Source organism: Esox lucius, chromosome 17, assembly GCF_011004845.1.
Source record: "Esox lucius isolate fEsoLuc1 chromosome 17, fEsoLuc1.pri, whole genome shotgun sequence".
Taxonomy (NCBI): Eukaryota; Metazoa; Chordata; class Actinopteri; order Esociformes; family Esocidae; genus Esox; species Esox lucius.
The window spans coordinates 7820001-7841701 of record NC_047585.1 but is presented as its reverse complement, the minus strand read 5'-3'; the positions used below and the strand labels follow the sequence as shown (position 1 = coordinate 7841701).

Here is a 21701-nt window from a genome sequence, read left to right as displayed (position 1 = left end):
TCCGTAGGGAGCTGGCATGTCTGGACGCCATGTTGACATTCGACCAGCTCGTCGACATGGCGATCCGGCTGGACAATCTGCTAGCCACCCGCGGACGCACCGGGAATGATCAGCCCCCTCCGGTACACCCCGTCGCCGGACCTGAACCCATGGAAGTGGGAGGCGTCGCACGAAGGGAGACGGTGCGGCCTAGGGAGTGTTCCTTTTGTGGGAGGAAGGGACACTCTGCCTCCCACTGTTTCCAGCGAGAGAGGGTCGAGCGGAGGAGGCCTGACACCCCTACACTGAGTCAGGTGAGTAGACCACACACACTGTCAGGGCTCTCTGCGAAGCACATGACACTTTTGGTGGCCTTCCCTGATTTTCCTGCTAACTCTCAGTGTAAGGCGCTCGTAGACTCAGGCGCAGCTGGGAATTTTATGGACAGCGGTTACGCACGGAAACTGCGCATTCCGCTGGTGCCATTGTCTCAACCTAGGTCCATTACGGGTTTAGACAGCAAACCACTAGGCACTGGTCTCGTTGAGCACGTCACGGTCCCTATCACGATGACCGTACAGCACGCCCACACTGAACTAATCGAATTCCATGTTATCCACTCACCTGCTTTCCCTGTGGTGCTGGGTCTTCCCTGGTTGTCGGTACACAACCCGACTATTTCCTGGTCGCAGAGAGTATTGACGGGGTGGTCTCAGGGGTGTCAGGAGAGGTGTCTAGGTGTTTCCGTAGGTGCGACCTCGGTGGAAAGTCCAGACAGTGTCTCCGCAGTGCGCATACCCCCGGAATATGCCGATTTAGCGCTGGTCTTTTCTAAGGCCATGGCAAGTCGTTTGCCACCACATCGGCCCGGGGATTGTGCTATAAATCTAAAGGGGGACGCTGTGCCGCCTTATTGTCATGTGTATCCCCTGTCGCAGGCTGAAACGGCAGCAATGGAGACCTACGTGGCCGAATCCCTGCGGCAGGGGCAGATCCGCCGTTCCACCTCGCCCGCCTCCTCGAGTTTCTTTTTCGCGTGAAGAAGGATGGGGGTTTGTGTCCATGCATTGACTACAGGGCGCTGAATAAACTGACGGTCCGTTATTCATATCCCATCCCCCTTATTTCCCAGTACATCGAGTCAATGCATGGGGCGCGCTTCTTCACGAAACTGGACCTCAGGAGCGCGTATAACTTGGTGAGAATCCGAGAGGGAGACGAGTGGTTGACGGCCTTCAGCACCACCACGGGTCACTACGAATACCTGGTGATGCCGTATGGGTTGATGAATGCCCCGGCAGTGTTTCAGTCCTTTGTGAACGATGTGTTTAGGGACATGCTGGGGCGCGGAGTTGTGGTTTACATCGGCGACATCCTCGTGTATTACGCTACGCGTGCTGAACATGTGTCTCTCGTTCGCAGGGTGCTGAGGCGGCTGTTGGAGCATGGCCTGTACGCTAAAGCAGAGAAGTGCGCGTTCTTCCAGCGAGCCGTCTCCTTCCTCGGGTTTCGAATTTCCGCCGATGGGGTGGAAATGGAAGTTGATCGTGTGTCAGCCGTGCGTAATTGGCCCGTTCCTACCACGGTTAAGGCGGTACAGCGGTTCATTGGGTTTGCCAATTTCTACCGTAGGTTTATACGGGGCTTCGGCAAGGTAGCAGCTCCCATCACTTCCTTATTGAAGGGTGGGCCGAGCCAGATCACCTGGACGGCCGAGGCAGACGAGGCATTTCGCACCCTTAAGAGAATGTTCACCTCTGCCCCGGTTTTGGCTCACCCCGACCCGTCACTGCCGTTCATAGTGGAAGTGGATGCCTCTGAGGTAGGGATAGGTGCTGTGTTGTCCCAACTATCAGGTACCCCTCCTAAGCGTCGCCCCTGCGCTTTTTACTCGCGGAAGCTCAGTGAGGCAGAGCGCAACTATGGCGTCGGTGATAGGGAGCTGTTGGCTGTGTTTAGCGCCTTGACTGTTTGGAGACATTGGCTCGAAGGAGCGAGACACCCGTTTGTAGTCTGGACCGACCACCGAAACCTGGAGTATATCCGGGCGGCGAGGAGACTGAACCCTCGTCAGGCCAGGTGGGCGTTGTTTTTTGCCCGGTTTGATTTCACGCTGTCATATGTGCCGGGTACGAAAAACGCCAAGGGAGACGCGCTGTCTCGGTTGTGCGACGCGGGTGTGAGGCGGGTAGATGAGACACCGATTCTGCCCGCCTCGTGCATTGTGGCGCCGGTTCTGTGGGACGTGGACGCGGACCTTCAGCGGGCGTTGCGTGAAGATCCTGGGCCTCCTGGGTGTCCTGCGGGTCGTCAGTACGTCCCGCTGGATGTCCGTGACCGTCTCATTTTCTGGGCCCACACGTCCCCTTCCACGGGTCACCCAGGCATAGACCGTACTGTGCGCTGCCTTACCGACAAGTACTGGTGGTCTGGTCTGGCCAAGGATGTGAGAGTGTACGTGTCCTCCTGTTCGGTGTGCGCTCAGTGTAAGGCACCTAGACACCTTCCGGTAGGTAAGTTACATCCTTTGCCCGTTCCACAACGACCGTGGTCTCACCTGTCCATTGATTTTTTAACCGATCTAACCCCCTCACTAGGCAACACCACGATCCTGGTTGTTGTGGACCGGTTTTCAAAGGCCTGCCGGTTCCTTCCTCTCCCCGGTCTCCCGACAGCCCTGCAGACCGCAGACGCTTTATTCACCCATTTCTTCCGGCACTACGGGGTGCTGGAGGACATTGTATCTGACCGGGGCCCTCAGTTCAAGTCTCGGGTCTGGAAGGCCTTTATGGGCCGATTGGGGGTCTCGGTCAGCCTCACCTCCGGGTTCCACCCCGAAGCTAATGGGCAGGTGGAGCGTGTGAACCAAGACCTGGGGAGGTTCCTGCGGTCCTATTGCCAGGACCGGCCGGGGGAGTGGTCGGAGTTCCTGCCCTGGGCAGAGTATGCCCAGAATTCGCTCCGCCACTCCTCCACTTCCTTGACCCCTTTCCAGTGCGTCCTCGGGTACCAGCCGGTCTTGGCACCCTGGCAGAGCCAGCCCGAGACCGGGGCTCCGGCGGTGGACACCTGGTCCGTAGCTCATCGGCACATCCGACGCGCCGGGGCTCGCCAGAAGTCCGCTGCCGACCACCGGCGTAGCGACGCCCCGGTCTACACAGTGGGCGACCGGGTCTGGCTCTCAACCCGGAACCTCCCTCTCCGCCTGCCCTGCCGGAAGCTGGGCCCGCGGTTTGTGGGGCCGTTCAAAGTCCTGAGGAGAGTGAACGAGGTAACCTATAAGTTGCAACTTCCCCCTGATTACAGGATTAATGCCTCGTTCCATGTGTCTCTTCTCAGGCCGGTGGTGGCGGGTCCCCTCCAGCAATCTGAGGTGCGGGAGGTCCCTCCGCCCCCTCTGGACATTGAGGGGGGCCCGGCGTATTCGGTCCGTTCCATCCTCGACTCGAGGCGCCGGGGGGGGGGCCTGCAGTACCTGGTGGAGTGGGAGGGGTACGGCCCGGAGGAGCGTTGCTGGGTGCCGGCGGTGGATGTTCTTGATCCGGAGCTCCTCGCCGACTTCCATCGTCGGCGCCCTGATCGTCCTGCGCGGCGCCCTCCGGGACGGCCCCCGGGGCCACCCCTCCCGACGTGGTGTTCGGTGCGCGTCATCACCGGCCTTCTAGCCACGCCGCTCCTCCTCCCACGGCACTGTCCTGTCTTGTTATTGCACGCATCTGGTGTCCATTCCCTCATTAGGTTGCCTATATTAGTTCCCTTGTTTCTGGGCATCTTTGTGTGGTATTGTTCTATGTTTGGTGTTTGTAATTGCAAAGCTGTTGCACGCTTTTGCGCTCTTGTTGTTACGCGTGCCATTTTTTGTTATTAAGAAAGAAAGTAGAGTAACTACCTCCCTGCGTTTGGCTCCCTTATTCACGCACCTCGACACACCTGTGACATTTAAAGAGTTTCTGTTTACATAGTTATTACAGAAAATTGGCATCTGTTAAAATCAGCATCCCTTGTGTCCATTCACAGTGTTTGTCTAATTTGGGTTTTTGGAAAGAAGTTTGTTTTATACAAAATCTAACATTATTATGGTTGAGTAGTATATATCTTACCATTTTGAAATGGTTTAGCTAAGAAATAAATAATTTGATGGGATGAATAAGTGACTATGGGATTGTTACTGTTCACTTTGTTTGATATTTAAATTGAAGTAATCATGTTAATCTAATACATTATGGAATAAGTGGGTAAAAATGTGCAGGGAACACATTTTTGTTATTCCTTACATGTTTTCTAAGTTTTGCTATGTTTTAATTGAAACTGAGAAAGTAATTCTGCATCAAGTTCTATTCTAGAAAACCAAGTTGAGAAGTTTTACAAAGTCTAAATTGTAGAGAGGTACAGACCCCCTGAAGTGCTCAACTCACTCACACAAACACCAGTGTGTGGGGTGGGGGGCTGCTTGAGTTGTTTTTTTTTACTTGAAATCTTTAGAAGAGAAACAGATTTACTGGTGACATTATCAAAATTGGGTATTCTAATTTGGCTACATTGAATACTTGGTGTTCATTATTGTGGTTTTGACTTGAAGGAACCGGAAATGTCAATTCCATGTACATATTCAATTACTCTTCATTATTTTTATAGACATGTATACCTATGTACTTAATTTCTGTCCTAGTAGGCAATCATTGGAATGTTAATGAGTAACAGTTGTTTTTTTTAAGGTGTGAATGATGACCCAAAAAAGTTTGCTTGCTATTGCCTAGCTGGTTTGTTTCTCAAGATAACACCAATGTGTCCCTAATTGATAAGGGGATCATTCTTCAAGACTAGGGTCCGTTATTATAGCTCTGGGGAGATAGGGCATGGGGGGGCGGGGTCATGATTTATGACAGGATAGCTAGCCAAACGACAAGGTAGGCTACTTGTTAGCCAACCTTAGTCATTTAGGGTACGTAATAACTAACTAAAAATGCATGATACACCTGTCACTATATGTAAGCAGGCAAGATCAATTTATTATTTAGCATAATATACACTATGTGGTCATTATTTTGAAATGTAAACAAAATAATGATTTGCCATGGCCATCTTCTATGTAGTGGTGTAAAAAGTAGAAGTATTTGGCTGGGTTCACCAGTTTTGGGAAGATGCTTAGGATGAAATAAATTACCTAAACAGAGTTCATAACTAACCAATGACATTAATTGATAATTTACACACTTTATTTTATTGATCACTGGTTAATTTTGAACTCCATTTACCTGGTTACTTAGATCTTAATTAGATACTTTCCTAAAGTGGTGAACACAGCCAAACCCAGTTGAGTACTTTTACTCTGTACACCTCTACTTATATGTGATTGTTGTGATCTTTCATTTCAGTTGCCAAGATGCATTGTTGACCTGAGGGATGCTGTTGCCTGGTTAAATGCCAAGACGGGCTTCTTCTGAGACCGGGTACAAGTCCTCGACCCTGAATGATGAGGAAATACTTGGTGCTGTGCAGATGCTCAAAAGGCCTCAACTCTAGAGGAAGAACAAGAAGCTCTCTTTTTTGTTTTTGTTTAATAATTTTGAAGACACTGAAACATTCATGGATGAAATAGACAAAAAAGGACTTGATGATAATTTTGAGCTTCTCTGTAAAAAAAATATTTGGATACCTACAGTATTAGCTGTCTTTAAACCATCAGCCAATGCTGGTTTCCTCACAAAAATTACAAGATTCAGAAAACACAATATAGTTTGATGAGACAAAGAGACAAGAAACATCAGTTGTTTAGCAAGAGTAAACTGTACAGTGTTTTGGAAGTGTTCACCTGGCCATACAACATGATAGGATGATACCAAAGATGAATACACAGTACAGTACATAAATAAGTTTAGTTTTGTCAGGGTTGGAATATAATGTTTGGAATATTTGATAGGGTGATTACATTTTTAATTGTCTAACTGGCATATCATTTAATTTTGTATTTTTATGTTATGCCATTAACTTCATGCTTTTGGACTACATTAGTTGACTTTCAGTAATGTCTGTTGAGCTCTTTTGCTAAATTAGACCTCAGATAATCAATTCCAAGACATGTAACACTTATATTCCTACCAACAATGTTTTACATCCATGACCACTTCAGTACTCTAGAAATAAAAATGTGCTTGTTCCAGGCCTGACCTCTACATGATGCAAATGTTAACTTGCTACCTTTCTGCAACAGGCTATAGAAAATTCAACACTTCCAGTTACCAATTTCAACTTTCTAGAACATTGCTGTTAAATTGAACAGTGCAAGTGAAAGGAAGGAGAAACCATTACAATGATTTGTATGAAAACTGATCAGATCTGCACAGCAGAACCCACAGGTCTCGGCAAAGGACCTTCAGAACAGTTTAGCTGACACAGAAGTTGTTGCTCACAGGTCCATTGCACAATGTACCTTACACAGCATGCTCACATTTTTGTAATATGTTGAATCTATGGAAAATGCTATGGATAAATGGTAATCCTGTATAAATGTGTGCAAAAGGGAGGCCTGTTTGATTTTGTGACATGTGAAGCAACTATATTGTAACTGCAATAAGCAGCATTCTCAACCATCAACCTCCTAATGATGGCCCTGTATTGTATCACATATAACCAAGAAATTGCTGCTCAAAGAATAACTGACCATGGCAGGCATAGTGAGTATGATTGTGCATGTGTCTGTATTCTAACTGAACTCAGCAGCTTTCTAAACCACCAGTGTCTCATTCTTGACTGTAACCAAAACATTTAAACCTGTTTTAGAGGCACTTCAGTCTTCAAATAAATGTATTTTATGTTCTCCAGTAATTACAGGGTTAACACAGTCTTTTATGCCAATATACATAGTAGGCAGTCAATGATTGTAGCCAAACATTACACAGTCTGTTGTCCTCCAATAAGAAAGGTTTATCCTACATGATACGCTTGTATGATATGTTCCAACCTCCCCTATGGTCCATGGGTCTATCGATATAATCTATGACAGTCATATGGACAGTTCCTAGCAGGAGGTGCAGGGTGTGTGGGGTCTATCAGTAATGGCCACCACATCTTATCTATTGTCTGTTGTTCAGCATTAGTCAGCACATATGCTTTGTGTTAAGTTTCTCATGCCCATTTCCTATCACGTATGTTAACTCTTCTTCCTCTATTAGCACACACAACGTAATGATGTCATACCCATACATGACACCTAGCATCGAACCGTGTGTCAAACCAGGATGTCTCCAAACTGACCAATGGCGAACATCAGTGGACGTAACTTAATATTCAGGAACCACCATATTAAAGGAACCGTACGTAGGATTGTGGCCAAAACTGGTACTGCAATCACTTTAAAAATACTGTAGAGCGGTGTATCCCCTCCCCCTCCCCCCTGACTCGAGGTTGCCAGACAAGCTGCAGGATTGGGCAGAAACGTAGGCTGCTTCTACGAGCTTCCAATGGCAAGGGACGACGAGTCGTACACAGTACGTTTTTTTTTGTTAATTATGTTTATGCTTAATTAACAGAAACTGATATTTTGCGAAGTAATTATGTATTGCAAAAATGTACTAATTGTCATTAGTCAAATATAATCATAAAGATGTATGCTTGTATGTGACAATACATTGTTAGAACAGTTGCTGTTAGTCTAACTTGTAACGTTAGGTATCTGTCATTAACGTAAGTACAAGCACAAGCCTATGTCACTATGTGTAACCGATATCAAAGATACAGCTATTCATTTAGCTGACGCTATAAGTGAAAGCGGCCAGCTGTATTTTTTTACTTACCCTGCAGCACACGTCCGTAACACTAAAATATGTGATGTGAAAGATTACATGACATTCTACTATTTTTGGCTGTAGAACTTGCATGAAAAACAAGTAGGCTACAAAACGTTCCAAGTGGGCCAATTTTTTTTTACGTCATAGGCTACACTGTGCTTTTCATTAGTGTTATGGACATTAGAAAAAGTTATTTTACCTTGGAATTGCGCGTAGTGCTTCCAAACCAACACTAACATAGTGCATAGCCCAAAAGGTAGAGAATGTTTATTTTGAGTTAGGCTTCTGTCTCAATTACGTTTCAAATTGCCATAATGGGCATGCTAAGTGGGCCCGGACGAAAACCACACTGTTCCTCCTGAATCCGAGGTTCTACTATCGGCCGTATTCTCCTCTCCAGAACCCTGGCATAGACTTTCCCGGGGAGGCTGAGAAGTGTGATCCCCCTATAGTTGGAACACACCCTCCGGTCCCCCTTCTTAAAAAGAGGGACCACCACCCCGGTCTGCCATCCCAGAGGCACTGTCCCCGACCACCACACGATGTTGCACAGGCGTGTCAACCAAGACAGCCCCGCAACATCCAGAGACTTGAGGTACTCAGGGCGGATCTCATCCACCCCCAGTGCCTTGCCACCGAGGAATTTCTTGACCACCTCTGTGACTTCAGCCCGGGTGATGGACGAGTCCACCTCTGAGCCCTCATCCTCTGCTTCCTCAATGGAAGACGTGACAGCGGGATTGAGGAGATCCTCGAAGTACTCCTTCCACCGCCCGACGACATCCTCAGTTGAGGTCAACAGCTGCCCACCTCTACTGTAAACAGCGTTGGTAGGACACTGTGTCCCTCTCCTGAGGCGCCGGATGGTTTGCCAGAATCTCTTCGAGGCCAGCCGATAGTCCTTCTCCATGGCCTCACCGAACTCCTCCCAGGCCCAAGTTTTTGCCTCCACAACCACCCAGGCTGCAGCCCGCTTGGCCTGTCGGTACCCGTCAGCTGCCTCAGGAGTCCCACAAGCCAACCAGGCCTGATAGGACTCCTTCTTCAGCTTGACGGCATCCCTTACTTCCGGTGTCCACCACCGGGTTCGGGGATTGCCGCCTCGACAGGCACCGGAGACCTTACGGCCACAGCTCCGAGCGGCCGCTTTGACAATGGCGGTGGAGAACATGGTCCACTCTGACTCAATATCTCCAGCCTCCCTCGGGATTCAGTGGAAGCTCTGTCGGAGGTGGGAGTTAAAGATCTCTCTGACAGGAGACTCGGCCAGACGTTCCCAGCAGACCCTTACAGTACGCTTGGGCCTGCCGAGTCTGTCCAGCTTTCTCCCCCGCCATCGGATCCAACTCACCACCAGGTGGTGATCAGTTGACAGCTCCGCCCCTCTCTTCACCCGAGTGTCCAAGACATACGGCCGCAGGTCAGATGAGACGACAACAAAGTCGATCATTGACCTGCGGCCTAGGGTGTCCTGGTGCCACGTGCACTGATGGACACCCTTATGCTTGAACATGGTGTTCGTTATGGACAAACTGTGACTAGCACAGAAGTCCAATAACTGAACACCACTCGGGTTCAGATCAGGGGGGCCGTTCCTCCCAATCACGCCTCTCCAGGTGTCACTGTCGTTGCCCACGTGGGCATTGAAGTCCCCCAGCAGAACGATAGAGTCCCCAGTCGGAGCACTTTCCAGCAGCCCTCCCAGAGAATCCAAGAAGGTCGGGTACTCTGCACTGCTGTTCGCCCGTAGGCACAAACAACAGTGAGAGACCTATCCCCGACCCGTAGGCGCAGGGAAACGACCCTCTCGTTCACCGGGGTAAACTCCAACACATGGCGGCAGAGCTGGGGAGCTATAAGCAAACCCACACCAGCCCGCCGCCTCTCACCATGAGCAACTCCAGAGTGGTGAAGAGTCCATCCTCTCTCAAGGAGTGTGGTTCCAGAGCCCAAGCCGTGCGTAGAGGTGATCCCGACTACCTCTAATCGGAACCTCTCAACCTCATGCACAATCTCAGGCTCCTTCCCCGCCAGCGAGGTGACATTCCACGTCCCTAGAGCCAGTTTCAGAGATCGGGTTGTCTAGGCCCCTGCCTTCGACTGCCGCCCGATCCTCTTCGCACCGGCCCCTTATGGTCCCTCCTGTGGGTGGTGAGCCCACGGGAAGGCGGCCCCATGGGGGAAGGCCCGGCCACCAGGCACTCGCATACGAGCCCCAACCCCGGGCCTGGCTCCAGGGTGGGGCCCCGGCTGCGCCATACCGGGCGAAGTCACGGTACTCAAAATTTTATACATCATCAAGGGGGTTTTGAACCGCTCTTAGTCTGACCCGTCGCCTAAGACCTGTTTGCCTTGGGAGACCCTACCAGGGGCATATAGCCCCAGACAACATAGCTCCTAGGGTCACTCGGGTACTCAAACCCCTCCACCACGTTAAGGTGGCAGTTCTTGGAGCTTGTGTAAAATTCACAAGCTTTGAACGTAAAGTGGCAAATCAAAAGTAAACTAAATCTGGATAACATGGTCACAGACCCTGTTTGAAAAACCGTGAAAAGGTATAAGAATAAAAGTATCCCCCTGCAGAATAAAATATGACATAACTGTGCAATGTTCTGTTAGATTTAAGTGTATACACTTAACTCAACTGCAACACATTCAAAATAATCTACATAACCCCTCCATCCCAATTAAAAGGTATAAATAATTGCATTATTAACTTGCTGCCTATAATACCACGTGGACTCACTCAAGAGTAGCCTACTGTACAAAAGGCAGCGTTTACACGTAGTAGCATGGAAGCACATGTGAGCGGTAGCTAACTTTTGTCTTACATTACAGATCATTGCAAGGATCTGATGGGGATAACGTCTTGATTTCAACACTAGTGCATAGGTCCAAACCTGACGGATCACTTAAATTACGAGTCTGGTCCTATACACTTGCACCAATTTAAATGCAAGGACTCCTGGGACAGACCCGCAAAGACACGCTGTTCTCCTAGCCTGTTCACTTCATGAAAATGATATTGTGTTTTTCTGAAAACTCCTCTCGGGTTTTCGATACCTTAATCATGTCACCTATGCTTTAACGATACATGTGCGAGGAATAGTGATTGGCAACATGGGGATGCGCCAAGGATCTACTGCAAAACAGCACTCACCGTCTTTAAAGTTAGATTCTATCTGCTGCTCTGCGCTTGATTGCTATGTCTGACTGTTAGTCCCGCCCCCTCATTAGCTTCAGGATAAGGAAATACTGAAATAAATACATGCAGAAATAAAAGAACAGAGAAATAAATAAATACAGAAATAAATATATACATAAATATATGATAGTGGAAATAAATAAATAAAAAAAAACAAATAAATGATCAAGGAATTAAATAAATGGTGAAATAATATTGATTAATACATTTATTATTATATTTTTATACATAAATATATTTATTGATACATTTATTTAATAATTTATTTCTAATTTTGGCAGGTTTGGTCCTCCATACTCCCACTCTAACACACTCACCCTCCTCCCTCCACCACACTCACCAATCAGGGAGCTATAGTTCTACCCAAAGTGAGCAGAGCTCATCTTCCCACCCCCACACCCCCTTCCCCCCTTTTAAAACGATTGCTTAGACAACTGCCACATCATCAACAACATGGTCCTTTGTTTCCGCAGAGCACAGAATATACTCAGTGATGTGCGTTGGGTCCCTGCTATTGTGAAAATAGCAATGCCGACTGTTTTGAGTACAAGCTATGACCCGGTATCTCTATACCTGTGTTGATTAGAAATAGAAGACATCTAGTGCATGCAACTTATAAAGTAAATCTATCAAATCTGTTAACTGTAACTCGTCAACCTACCAATCCAGGAACCCCTATTACATCTATTAAGCTGGCTTTACTTAATATCAGATCGCTCACCAACAAATCATTGGTAAATGACATTATAATATCCTGAAACCTGGCTAACAGACAATTGTAGTACTACTGTTCTTCACGAGACAGCACCCGAAAAATTTGGTTATATGAATACGTGTCGAAATGGTAGGAAAGGAAGAGTGGCTGCCTGATTCAAAGATACATTTCAGTTTATTATTTTATGTTATTTCTTTTGAATACATGTTTTACATTGAAGGGGGTGCCCCCAAGTTTTATTTTTTACCATTTACAGATCTCCAAATGTTATTGATAATTTGGTAGTTTCAACAATGAGTTACCCAAGGCCAGATAGCAACATTTATCGAGAATGATCAACAAGAATATCAACAATACCCGCATTCTGTTTGCCATGGTCGACAAGCTTACAAACCCCCTAAAGCAGATAGCATCAGAACTCATGTCCACTGTGAAATTTTATGAATTTGCGTGTTTCTTAAGTGAAAAACTGTAAAGTATTATACGGATTATCAGAACCACACAGTCTAACAAGGAAACTGAACTGTCACTACGACCACGAGAACATAACTTGGTTATTATGTCGCAATTTAAGTTGATAAAAAATCCCAGAAGAAACATCTTAAAGCTTCCACATGTCTTAACACATTGCCATCAGACTTTTCTTAAACAATTTTTAACTCTATAACAATGGACCTAGAGCAAATAGTTAATAGCTCTCTACAATCAGGCATATTCCCAACGTCTCTAAAAACAGCTGTCATTAAACACCCATTAAAAAAGAGAACACTGGATGCATCTATATTTAACAACTTAAGACCTGTATCAAATATCCATTTCATAGGCAAGATCATGGAGAAGGTTGTCTTCAATTACATTTTCTGAACTCAAGCGGTCTCTTAGACAAATTTCAGTCAGCCTACCGACCAGACCACAGTACTGAAACAGCCCTGATAAAAGTTTTAAATGATATATGGCTGAATACTGATTACAATAAAATAACAGTTCTGGTTCTATTCAATCTCAGTGCAGCATTGAGCACATATCATAGAACACTTCTAGATCAGCTGGAAAATGTAGTAGGACTCTCCAGGACAGTCCTTAATTGGTTCAGATCTTATCTAGATGGCCAGGGTTACTTTTTGTAGCACAGTAAATCTGATTTGTGGAGTTCCCCAGGGATCAGTTCTCAGACCGCTTCTGTTCAATCTCTATATGCTACCTCTGGGCCAAATTCTACAGAGCAACAACATTATCTACCATAGCAATGCCGATTATACGCAAATATATATGGCTCTCAAACTGTATGAGTCTCAATAGACTCACTGTGTCACTGTTTAGAGCACATAAATACCTGGATGAACCAAAATTGTCTACAATTAAACCAAGATAAAACAGAGATTATTGTGTTTGGCAATCAAAATAACTATTATTATTAAAGAGCTGGTGCGTAATCTTGGTGTTCTGATAGACTCAGACCTCACATTTAACAGTCATATCAAAGCGGTCACCAAAACAGCATTGTATTATCTAAAAAATATAGCCAGAATCAAAGGCTTGGTGTCCCAAAATGAGCAAGAGAAGCTCATCCATGCTTTTATCTCTAGTAGGGTTGACTACTGTAATGGCCTCTTAAATGGACTCCCCAAAAAGACTGTAAAACAGTTGCACCTCATTCAGAATGCTGCGGCTAGAATGTTAACCAGGACGAAGAGAACAAACCACATCACACTAGAACAATTTTTTTTTAACACATTACTCCTGTCCTGGCGTCCTTACATTAGCTGCCTGTTAGGGCTGATTTTAAGGTTTTACTCTTAACCTATAAATCAATACATGGACTTGCTCCTACTTACCTTGCTGAAATGATCCAGCCATACATACCTACACGTAACCTTAGATCGCAAGATGCAGGCCTTTTGATTGTACCTAGAATTTCTAAACAAACAGTTGGCGGCAGGGCCTTTTCTCATAGAGCTCCACTCCTGTGGACTGATCTGCCAATTAAGGTTAGAAATGCAAACTCAGTGCAAACTTTCAAGTGTCTACTAAAAACTCATCTCTACAGCACGGTTTATAATTATGTGTAGTCTGGCCCAGGGGCGTGAAGGTGACCAGTAGGCTTGATACTGTCCAACCTTGCTGTCTTGCCAGGTGGGCTCTCGTCACCACTGGGATGCCCTCCCTCCAATGCCTTTCGGGGGAAGGGTCACTGGCTTGTTGTTGACTCTCTGTTGCGCACTTGTGCAATTGGGCTGTACGCCACTAGCAATACTCAGCCCTCATTCAGGGGGGTTGCGGTTGGTGGGTGTCCCTTTGGTTGATGCCTGGCAATGTGGTTGGGTTGATTTCCTGCCTGTTGGGCCCTGTCCGGGGCCTCCCCCGGGTAGGGCCACAGTGTCACCGGACCCCCCGTCTCAGTTCCAAGGTGTTACGCTGCTATATTATTGTGCTGGGGGATATGAGGGAGTACTACTAACTTTTCTCAGTTTCCTCCAGTTTTAAATTTTAGAAGGAGATGAGGTCCTGGTCCACACCTGTGGATTACCTGGTTTGGGGGGCCTGTTGCTGTCCCTGTCCTTGTCCACCTGGTCATACTTCTGACCTAGTCAAAAATCAAATAGACTCTGGATTTAGCCCAGAGAAATGTATTTATTATTCCAATTGGACTCATAATATCTCACCCGGCACAGCCAGAAGAGGACTGGTCACCCCTCTGAGCCTGGGTCCTCTCTAGGTTTCTTCCTAAAATTCGACCTTCTTAGGGAGTTTTTCCTAGCCACTGAAATTCAACACTACTGTTGTTTGCTCCTTGGGGTTTAAGGCCGGGTGTCAACTGCTGTTGTAAAAAGGGCTTTATAAATAAATTTGATTGACTCCGGTTCTTAAATCTTTGCATTGGCTTCCAGTCAGTTACAGAATAGATTTTAAAGTGGTGCTTTTAGTTTATAAATCTTTGAATGGTTTAGGACCCGAATACATTTCAGATATGTTTGAAGTAAATAAACCGAGCAGGGCTCTTAGATCCATGAACACAGGTCAGCTAATAGAGTCTAGACTAAACATGTTTAATCTGCGTTTAGCAGTTATGCTGCACACATCTGGAATAACTACCAGAAATGAAGTGCCTCAAATGTATCTATTTTTAAAAACACTTATCTTTTCTATGACTGAGCACTTAAACCAGAGGTCTCAAACCGGTTCCAAGGAGGGCCATGTGTCTAGAAGTTTTGGGGTTTTGCTTTAAATTGGTTCTCATTTCAGACCTAAACAACCAGGTGGGGGTAGAAATGAAAAAATTAGTGACCTAATTAGTCAATTAAGTACAAGGTCAGAGCGAAAACCTGCAGACACTCGGCCCTCCGTGGAACCGGTTTGAGACCTCTGACTTAAACTTGACCGCACGGTTTAGCCTTAAAACTTTTTTAGCTACCTATGTTTTTATCCTGTTGTTATTCTATTTATATTTTCTTATTCAATGTTTTATTATGATGTTTTCATTTGAGTATTTGTTTTAATGCTATTGTATTTTTATATTTTTTATTTTTCTCTGTTAAAAGGGTTCACAAGTCTTGTAATGTGCTTTGCTTCGGATATGTTCATCGGGGGTTGGACTAGTCTATCTGATATGATCCGTATTCTCCTGCATCCACAGGAAGTCACTTGTGACCCCCATAATGTGTTACAAAGGCCTCCCATAGACAATACTTTGCCTACTCCTCGAATTTCAACTCAAGCATGTACGATATTTAGCGTCCTGCAGCCACATTTCTGAGAAAAAGGCTGAATGCTCCTTGTCAATTAGGCATGGGATTGGTTTTTGCATAGAGAATTATGCAGAGGAGGGATTTTCACCCACGCTCCCGTGGTGAATGGAGCCTCAAACCAGCGCCTTCGACTGCTCAACCACCCCACCTGACTCTACCCCACCTCGTTGCATGGAAACACCATCCTTCCCATTTCACTGATTTCCGGTCAGTGAACACTCCTTAACAATAATGCGTGACAAACAGTCAGCGCCAGGGGGAATGACGAGGTGGCCGAGTGGTTAAGGCGATGGACTGCTAATCCATTGTGCTTTGCACGCATGGGTTCGAATCCCATCCCCGTCGTGGTGCTGTTGCCTTTTTCCGCCTAGCTCGGTCCCTAGTAGCTATCCCCCTCAAATACATTTAAGACTATTCCTGAAAATTGGAATCCCTGTGGCTTCACTGTGGCTCCACTGTGGCTCGTTGGTCTAGGGGTATGATTCTCGCTTTGGGTGCGAGAGGTCCCGGGTTCAAATCCCGGACGAGCCCTTTAGTACGTGTGCAGTTGAAAGGAAAAGACTTGTGGTCCTGAAGATATACAGTTCTGGAAGAAATTACGAGACCGTGGCATAACTTTCTTTCCTTTCCAAGAAAGTTGAAAAGGAAAGTTTTCAGTGAGGAACAGAAGCCTTCAATTTGCAGTGGTCTCTTCATTTTAACCCTTCTGTTCCTTCCTCAAAACCTTCCTTTTCGACTTTTTTGGGAAGGAAAGAAAAAGGTGCAGTGCTCCAATCTCGGACGAGCCCTGAGCAGCAAACTACAAAAAAATCCACAGTATGGGAGAGAGAATGCAAAAGCGCAGAGCACGCTAGAGATCTACTAGTCACTGAGCATTAAGGTCAGGATCCACCAGGGACTTGCCCAAACGGTACGTTGTCGGCAGGATTCGAACCTGCCGGGAAGATCCCAATGGATTTCTAGTCCATCGCCTTAACCACTCGGCCACGACAACCACTACTCCAGGAAGGCCGGTTTCCCGTCGGCGTACAGATATGTCGTCAGCGTACGTACACGCTTTCGACCTTGCCACTGTCAGCAATTGTGAAGAACCAACCGAGCATGCACATTACCTCAATGACATAAGGATTACTGAGGGATTGTGTCATTAACATGGTGCGACTTGACAAGTCTACGTGGGCTATAGACGAATCCTCAATTCGCCACATTCAATTTAGTCTGGATTATTCCACCTCCTTTCCGGGCTCATTAGCCCCAATCTCTAGGGGCAGAAGGTGTAAAAAGGAAGCATTTCCCATTGGTGTATACAAAGAGAGATATCAACACGCAGCCATTGCCATCAGGCGGTTAACAAACACATCAGTGCGGCACACTTTGCAGGTGACTGGCCGGCGCAGAAAGCTCATCAGGAGTGGGATTTGAACCCACGCCCCCAGGGGAGACTGTGACCTGAATGCAGCGCCTTAGACCGCTCGGCGGAGGATTTGTGGAGGGTTTACTCTTGCGGTGTATTACGCTTCCACCAGCAATGTAATACACTGGACCTAGACAGTAGACTTGCAGCTTAAAACCCTTCCACCAGCAATGTAACACAATGGATCTGGATGTAGACCAGGCCTGAAACGCATCCTGTGTAGTAGTGATCGGAGAGTTTTTGACATATTGCGACCCGTAGGTCGCTCAGAGACACACCCTTTTCGACGTGCTCCATCGAAGGAACGGCTAGATGAATAATCCACACAGTTATGCTAGCTGTGTGCAGTTTTTCAATCAGCAATTGTACACTTTGATGTCTCCCATAGACAATACATTGCCTACTCCTCAGATATCAAGTCAAACTTAAAAGGGTTCACAAGTCTTGTAATGTGCTTTGCTTCGGATATGTTCATCGGGGGTTGGACTAGTCTATCTGATATGATCCGTATTCTTCTGCATCCACAGGAAGTCACTTGTGACCCCCATAATGTGTTACAAAGGCCTCCCATAGACAATACTTTGCCTACTCCTCAAATTTCAACTCAAACATGTACGATATTTAGCGTCCTGCAGCCACATTTCTAAAAAAAAGGCTGAATGCTCGTTGTCAATTAGGCATGTGATTGGTTTTTGCATAGAGCATTTTGCAGAGGAGGGATGTGCACCCACGCTCCCGTGGTGAATGGAGCCTCAAACCAGCGCCTTCGACCGCTCGACCACCCCACCTGACTCTACCCCACCTCGTTGCATGGAAACACCATCCTTCCCATTTCACTGATTTCCGGTCAGTGAACACTCCTTAACAATAATGCGTGACAAACAGTCAGCGCCAGGGGGAATGACGAGGTGGCCGAGTGGTTAAGGCGATGGACTGCTAATCCATTGTGCTTTGCACGCATGGGTTCGAATCCCATCCCCGTCGTGGTGCTGTTGCCTTTTTCCGCCTAGCTCGGTCCCTAGTAGCTATCCCCCTCAAATACATTTAAGACTATTCCTGAACTTTGGAATCCCTGTGGCTTCACTGTGGCTCGTTGGTCTAGGGGTATGATTCTCGCTTTGGGTGCGAGAGGTCCCGGGTTCAAATCCCGGACGAGCCCTTTAGTACGTGTGCAGTTGAAAGGAAAAGACTTGTGGTCCTGAAGATATACAGTTCTGGAAGAAATTACGAGACCGTGGCATAACTTTCTTTCCTTTCCAAGAAAGTTGAAAAGGAAAGTTTTCAGTGAGGAACAGAAGCCTTCAATTTGCAGTGGTCTCTTCATTTTAACCCTTCTGTTCCTCACTCAAAACCTTCCTTTTCGACTTTTTTGGGAAGGAAAGAAAAAGGTGCAGTGCTCCAATCTCGGACGAGCCCTGAGCAGCAAACTACAAAAAAATCCACAGTATGGGAGAGAGAATGCAAAAGCGCAGAGCACTCTAGAGATCTACTAGTCACTGAGCATTAAGGTCAGGATCCACCAGGGACTTGCCCAAACGGTACGTTGTCGGCAGGATTCGAACCTGCGCGGGAAGATCCCAATGGATTTCTAGTCCATCGCCTTAACCACTCGGCCACGACAACCACTACTCCAGGAAGGCCGGTTTCCCGTCGGCGTACAGATATGTCGTCAGCGTACGTACACGCTTTCGACCTTGCCACTGTCAGCAATTGTGAAGAACCAACCGAGCATGCACATTACCTCAATGACATAAGGATTACTGAGGGATTGTGTCATTAACATGGTGCGACTTGACAAGTCTACGTGGGCTATAGACGAATCCTCAATTCGCCACATTCAATTTAGTCTGGATTATTCCACCTCCTTTCCGGGCTCATTAGCCCCAATCTCTAGGGCAGAAGGTGTAAAAAGGAAGCATTTCCCATTGGTGTATACAAAGAGAGATATCAACACGCAGCCATTGCCATCAGGCGGTTAACAAACACATCAGTGCGGCACACTTTGCAGGTGACTGGCCGGTGCAGAAAGCTCATCAGGAGTGGGATTTGAACCCACGCCCCCAGGGGAGACTGTGACCTGAACGCAGCGCCTTAGACCGCTCGGCGGAGGGTTTGTGGAGGGTTTACTCTTGCGGTGTATTACGCTTCCACCAGCAATGTAATACACTGGACCTAGACAGTAGACTTGCAGCTTAAAACCCTTCCACCAGCAATGTAACACAATGGATCTGGATGTAGACCAGGCCTGAAACGCATCCTGTGTAGTAGTGATCGGAGAGTTTTTGACATATTGCGACCCGTAGGTCGCTCAGAGACACACCCTTTTCGACGTGCTCCATCGAAGGAACGGCTAGATGAATAATCCACACAGTTATGCTAGCTGTGTGCAGTTTTTCAATCAGCAATTGTACACTTTGATGTCTCCCATAGACAATACATTGCCTACTCCTCAGATATCAACTCAAACTTAAAAGGGTTCACAAGTCTTGTAATGTGCTTTGCTTCGGATATGTTCATCGGGGGTTGGACTAGTCTATCTGATATGATCCGTATTCTTCTGCATCCACAGGAAGTCACTTGTGACCCCCATAATGTGTTACAAAGGCCTCCCATAGACAATACTTTGCCTACTCCTCAAATTTCAACTCAAACATGTACGATATTTAGCGTCCTGCAGCCACATTTCTAAAAAAAGGCTGAATGCTCGTTGTCAATTAGGCATGTGATTGGTTTTTGCATAGAGCATTTTGCAGAGGAGGGATGTGCACCCACGCTCCCGTGGTGAATGGAGCCTCAAACCAGCGCCTTCGACCGCTCGACCACCCCACCTGACTCTACCCCACCTCGTTGCATGGAAACACCATCCTTCCCATTTCACTGATTTCCGGTCAGTGAACACTCCTTAACAATAATGCGTGACAAACAGTCAGCGCCAGGGGGAATGACGAGGTGGCCGAGTGGTTAAGGCGATGGACTGCTAATCCATTGTGCTTTGCACGCATGGGTTCGAATCCCATCCCCGTCGTGGTGCTGTTGCCTTTTTCCGCCTAGCTCGGTCCCTAGTAGCTATCCCCCTCAAATACATTTAAGACTATTCCTGAAAATTGGAATCCCTGTGGCTTCACTGTGGCTCCACTGTGGCTCGTTGGTCTAGGGGTATGATTCTCGCTTTGGGTGCGAGAGGTCCCGGGTTCAAATCCCGGACGAGCCCTTTAGTACGTGTGCAGTTGAAAGGAAAAGACTTGTGGTCCTGAAGATATACAGTTCTGGAAGAAATTACGAGACCGTGGCATAACTTTCTTTCCTTTCCAAGAAAGTTGAAAAGGAAAGTTTTCAGTGAGGAACAGAAGCCTTCAATTTGCAGTGGTCTCTTCATTTTAACCCTTCTGTCCGGGCTCATTAGCCCCAATCTCTAGGGCAGAAGGTGTAAAAAGGAAGCATTTCCCATTGGTGTATACAAAGAGAGATATCAACACGCAGCCATTGCCATCAGGCGGTTAACAAACACATCAGTGCGGCACACTTTGCAGGTGACTGGCCGGCGCAGAAAGCTCATCAGGAGTGGGATTTGAACCCACGCCCCCAGGGGAGACTGTGACCTGAACGCAGCGCCTTAGACCGCTCGGCGGAGGGTTTGTGGAGGGTTTACTCTTGCGGTGTATTACGCTTCCACCAGCAATGTAATACACTGGACCTAGACAGTAGACTTGCAGCTTAAAACCCTTCCACCAGCAATGTAACACAATGGATCTGGATGTAGACCAGGCCTGAAACGCATCCTGTGTAGTAGTGATCGGAGAGTTTTTGACATATTGCGACCCGTAGGTCGCTCAGAGACACACCCTTTTCGACGTGCTCCATCGAAGGAACGGCTAGATGAATAATCCACACAGTTATGCTAGCTGTGTGCAGTTTTTCAATCAGCAATTGTACACTTTGATGTCTCCCATAGACAATACATTGCCTACTCCTCAGATATCAAGTCAAACTTAAAAGGGTTCACGAGTCTTGTAATGTGCTTTGCTTCGGATATGTTCATCGGGGGTTGGACTAGTCTATCTGATATGATCCGTATTCTTCTGCATCCACAGGAAGTCACTTGTGACCCCCATAATGTGTTACAAAGGCCTCCCATAGACAATACTTTGCCTACTCCTCAAATTTCAACTCAAACATGTACGATATTTAGCGTCCTGCAGCCACATTTCTAAAAAAAGGCTGAATGCTCGTTGTCAATTAGGCATGTGATTGGTTTTTGCATAGAGCATTTTGCAGAGGAGGGATGTGCACCCACGCTCCCGTGGTGAATGGAGCCTCAAACCAGCGCCTTCGACCGCTCGACCACCCCACCTGACTCTACCCCACCTCGTTGCATGGAAACACCATCCTTCCCATTTCACTGATTTCCGGTCAGTGAACACTCCTTAACAATAATGTGTGACAAACAGTCAGCGCCAGGGGGAATGACGAGGTGGCCGAGTGGTTAAGGCGATGGACTGCTAATCCATTGTGCTTTGCACGCATGGGTTCGAATCCCATCCCCGTCGTGGTGCTGTTGCCTTTTTCCGCCTAGCTCGGTCCCTAGTAGCTATCCCCCTCAAATACATTTAAGACTATTCCTGAACTTTGGAATCCCTGTGGCTTCACTGTGGCTCGTTGGTCTAGGGGTATGATTCTCGCTTTGGGTGCGAGAGGTCCCGGGTTCAAATCCCGGACGAGCCCTTTAGTACGTGTGCAGTTGAAAGGAAAAGACTTGTGGTCCTGAAGATATACAGTTCTGGAAGAAATTACGAGACCGTGGCATAACTTTCTTTCCTTTCCAAGAAAGTTGAAAAGGAAAGTTTTCAGTGAGGAA

At 46.9% G+C, this 21701-nt stretch overlaps 10 non-coding genes across 10 annotated transcripts; 8 read left to right on the top strand and 2 right to left on the bottom strand.

Moving 5' to 3' along the window:
- The first annotated feature begins 15695 nt into the window (after positions 1-15695).
- Positions 15696-15777, top strand: trnas-gcu. The gene has a single exon. It is a non-coding gene; the product is annotated as a tRNA-Ser (tRNA).
- Positions 15778-15891: 114 nt separating this feature from the next.
- Positions 15892-15963, top strand: trnap-ugg. The gene has a single exon. It is a non-coding gene; the product is annotated as a tRNA-Pro (tRNA).
- A 382-nt stretch (positions 15964-16345) lies between these two features.
- trnas-aga lies at positions 16346-16426 on the bottom strand. Its single transcript has one exon. It is a non-coding gene; the product is annotated as a tRNA-Ser (tRNA).
- A 1322-nt stretch (positions 16427-17748) lies between these two features.
- Positions 17749-17830, top strand: trnas-gcu. The gene has a single exon. It is a non-coding gene; the product is annotated as a tRNA-Ser (tRNA).
- Positions 17831-17933: 103 nt separating this feature from the next.
- trnap-ugg lies at positions 17934-18005 on the top strand. The gene has a single exon. It is a non-coding gene; the product is annotated as a tRNA-Pro (tRNA).
- A 382-nt stretch (positions 18006-18387) lies between these two features.
- Positions 18388-18469, bottom strand: trnas-aga. Its single transcript has one exon. It is a non-coding gene; the product is annotated as a tRNA-Ser (tRNA).
- Positions 18470-19789: 1320 nt separating this feature from the next.
- trnas-gcu lies at positions 19790-19871 on the top strand. Its single transcript has one exon. It is a non-coding gene; the product is annotated as a tRNA-Ser (tRNA).
- A 114-nt stretch (positions 19872-19985) lies between these two features.
- trnap-ugg lies at positions 19986-20057 on the top strand. Its single transcript has one exon. It is a non-coding gene; the product is annotated as a tRNA-Pro (tRNA).
- A 1254-nt stretch (positions 20058-21311) lies between these two features.
- trnas-gcu lies at positions 21312-21393 on the top strand. The gene has a single exon. It is a non-coding gene; the product is annotated as a tRNA-Ser (tRNA).
- A 103-nt stretch (positions 21394-21496) lies between these two features.
- On the top strand, positions 21497-21568 carry trnap-ugg. The gene has a single exon. It is a non-coding gene; the product is annotated as a tRNA-Pro (tRNA).
- Positions 21569-21701: the final 133 nt, after the last annotated feature.